Genomic DNA, 3604 nt, shown 5'->3' on the forward strand with positions numbered 1-3604 from the left:
AAACAAAGGAAATCAAAGAAGATCATGCTTTAAACCAAAGAAAAAAGGAGAAGATTCATCTTCTATTTCAAAGTGTTATGAATGTAATCAACCAGGACATCTGAGAGTTGATTGCCCTAGTTTCAAGAAAAGAATGGAAAAATATGAGAGGAAAACCTTCAATGATAAGAAAGCAAAGAAAGCTTACATCACTTGGGAAGATAACGATATGGATTCATCCGGAGACTCAGAAAATGAAGTCATGAATCTAAGTCTCATGGCCAAAAATTATGAAAGCGAAGAAGAGGTAACATCTTCTAACAATAACTTATCTATTTCCTTAGATGAACTTCAAAATGCATTCAATGATTTACATAAAGAATCAGTCAAACATGCAAAACTAGTTTCATTTTCTAAGAAAACTATTTCAAACTTAGAAAAGGAAGTTTTGAAATTAAATGAAGAATTAGAAAATCTTAGAACTGAAGTCAAAACTTTAAAACCAATTGACACAAATCAATCTTCTACCATAAAAGTAATACAAGATAGTAAAGAAGCATCTAACTCATGTAAATGTTGTGGCAAGTTTATAGAAGAAAACAACGATTTGAAAAACTCTCTTGCCAAATTTACTATTGGCAAAAATAATTTAGATATTATACTAGGAAAGCAAAGATGTGTGTTTGATAAGGCTAGATTAGGATATAAACCTAACAAACAACAAAAATTATATAAAAATTTCTTTGCATCTACTCAAAAGAATAGTTCTCCTTTCTTAACATGTTTTTACTGTGTAAAGAAAGGACATAGTGCATCTACATGCTATTTTAGGAAAAATAGTAATAATATTAAAATGATATGGGTTCCAAAAGCATCTTTTAGCAAAACTGACATTCAAGGACCCATGAAAGTTTGGGTACCTGAGTCCTAAACATGATTATATAGGATTCTTTGAAGAAAAGTTGGTACATTGATAGTGGATGCTCTAAACACATGACAGGAGATGCATCAAAGTTTACTCATATTTCTCCCAAGAATAGTGGACATGTGACTTATGGCAACAACAATAAAGGTAGAATTCTTGGAGTCAGAAAATAGGTACGAATCCATCTACCTCCATTGAAAATGTTCTGCATGTTGATGGTCTTAAGCATAGTCTACTAAGTGTTAGTCAATTATGTGATAAAGGCTATCTAGTATCATTTGACTCTCATAATTGTGTTATTGAAATTAAACATGATAGAAACATAAAACATATAGGCTATAGAACAAATAATGTATACATGATAAATTTAGATAAAACATCAAATCATGATCAATGTTTTCTTAGTAAAGATGATGATTCTTGGTTATGGCATAGAAGAATTGCCCATATAAACATGGAACATTTAAATAAACTAATTTCTAAGGATTTAGTAATTGGTTTACCAAAACTTAAATTTGAAAAAGATAGACTATGTGATGCTTGTCAAAAAGGAAACAAGTAAGGGTTTCCTTCAAATCAAAGAATATTGTTTCTACAACTCAACCCTTACAACTTTTGCATATGGATCTTTTTGGCCCCTCTAGAACTGAGTTTTGGAGGAAACTACTTGATGCAATCCTACCCCGCAAGGGCATTGGATAGAAGACTCCAAGTAGATTGGGCCAGAGATCCAAGGGAAGGCCCTAGGGTTCTCATGAGCCTTAGGATAGATTTTGAGCCCATGGGCTAAGTATGAGCCTGCTTATCTTTGTAAATATTAGAATAGGTTTTTTTCCTTCGTTTAGGCCTTGTATTTTGGCCATTCTAGTAGTATAGGGTTTTAGCCTTGTATTTCGAGGCATTTTGAGTAGTCTTTGTAGTATGGACTTTTTTTGTATTTTCATGTATTTTGTCATGGGGGTGAGCTTAGCTATTATAGGGGGTGTGTAGCTAAGTTCTAACTTTTCATCTCAAGGAGGTGAGCTTAGCTATTAGAGAGGTGTGTGTAGCTAAGCTCTAGCTTCTTTAGGAATCTTTTCAAGGAAGCTTCTCAAGGAGGTGAGCTTAGTTATTAGAGGGGTGTGTGTAGCTAAGCTCTAGCTTCTCAAGGAAGTTTTCTCAAAGAAGCTTCTCAAGGAAGTTTTCTCAAGAAAGCTTCTCAAGGAAGCTACCTAGTCTATAAATAGAAACATGTGTAACACTTGTTGTAACTTTGATGAATGAGAGTCTTGTGAGACACAACTCAAAGTTCAACTTCTCTCCCTTTTTCTTCCTTCAATTTCGTGCTCCCCCCTCTCTCTTTCTCTCCCTCTTTCTTTTCCTCCATTGAAGCATCCTCTCCAAGCTTCTTATCCAAGGCTCATCTTGGTGGTGAAGCTCCTTCTTCCATGGCTTATTCCCTAATGGATGGCGCCACCTCTTACCTCTTCTCCTTTGTCTTCCGCTGCATCTCCATGGTGGAAAATCACCATTAGAGGACCTCAATGAAGCTCAAAGATCCAGCCTCCATAGAAGCTCCACAAGCAAGCTTCCATCAAGTGGTAATCAGAGCACAAGAGCTTCAAGTAGGTGCTCCTTAAACCTCCATTAATTTTTTTGCTTTACCTTCTCTTCCATTGTTTTTTCTTCATTTTTCTCCATGTATCTCCTCACATGTCTTGTTCTAAATGTTTTTAACATGATTCTTTAGAGTTTGCACCGATTAAACTTGCTATAGAAGTTAGATTTGATTTTTTATGGTTCAAATTTCTTGTTCTTGTTCTTGAACCATGAATTGTGTTGAGTTTAGGTTCCTTTGAGTTTTGTCTTGTTATTTTTTGTGGCTGAAACCTAAACCATAAAATTCTTACAAAAATATTAAAGTAGAAGAAAACCTCAAAAATCTAGAGTGACTTGTTCACCTATTGTAGTTTTGTCATAGAAGTCATGTCTAGTCATGAAACTTGTCACATAAGATTTCTTATGTTGTGCTGAATTTTATTTTCTTGTTTCTTTGTCTAACTCATTTGCTCATGAGTGTATGAAATTCTTTTAGCCTATTATTTGATTTGAGTCAAATCTTTCATGTTAATTAGTCCTTAACATGTTCATGCAAAATTCTTAGAGAGTCTTTGATTGTGAACCTTTTCTTGAACTTTTAGGTTTCCTTATGATTGTGTCTATTATGAATTTGAGTTTTGGTGATTGAATTGCTGGCTGAAATGTTGATCCTAAGTGAATATTGAACTCCTAAAACTGTGGTAAACAATCCAAGTGAGTTCAACATACATAGGGAGGTTGAAAGTAAGCCCAAGGCAATCAATATACCATGCTTAAAGAAACAAATCGCTGGTGCTGGCAGCTTGGACATACAAACTTGTAAAAATTACTGAGAATTGGTTACTTCGAATTTTGAGCTGAAATTTTTAATTAATTTTCTAGACATCTGGAAAAAAGTTATAAAAAAAGAAACAAGTGATTTCGATAAAAGGAAAAAAACCTATTCTAATATTTACAAAGATAAGCAGGCTCATACTTAGCCCATGGGCTCAAAATCTACCCTAAGGCTCATGAGAACCCTAGGGCCTTCCCTTGGATCTCTGGCCCAATCTACTTGGAGTCTTCTATCCAATGCCCTTGCGGGGTAGGATTGCATCACCACTATGCTCTTGTTATAGTTGA

This window comes from Glycine soja, chromosome 14 (assembly GCF_004193775.1).
Source record: "Glycine soja cultivar W05 chromosome 14, ASM419377v2, whole genome shotgun sequence".
Taxonomy (NCBI): domain Eukaryota; kingdom Viridiplantae; phylum Streptophyta; class Magnoliopsida; order Fabales; family Fabaceae; genus Glycine; species Glycine soja.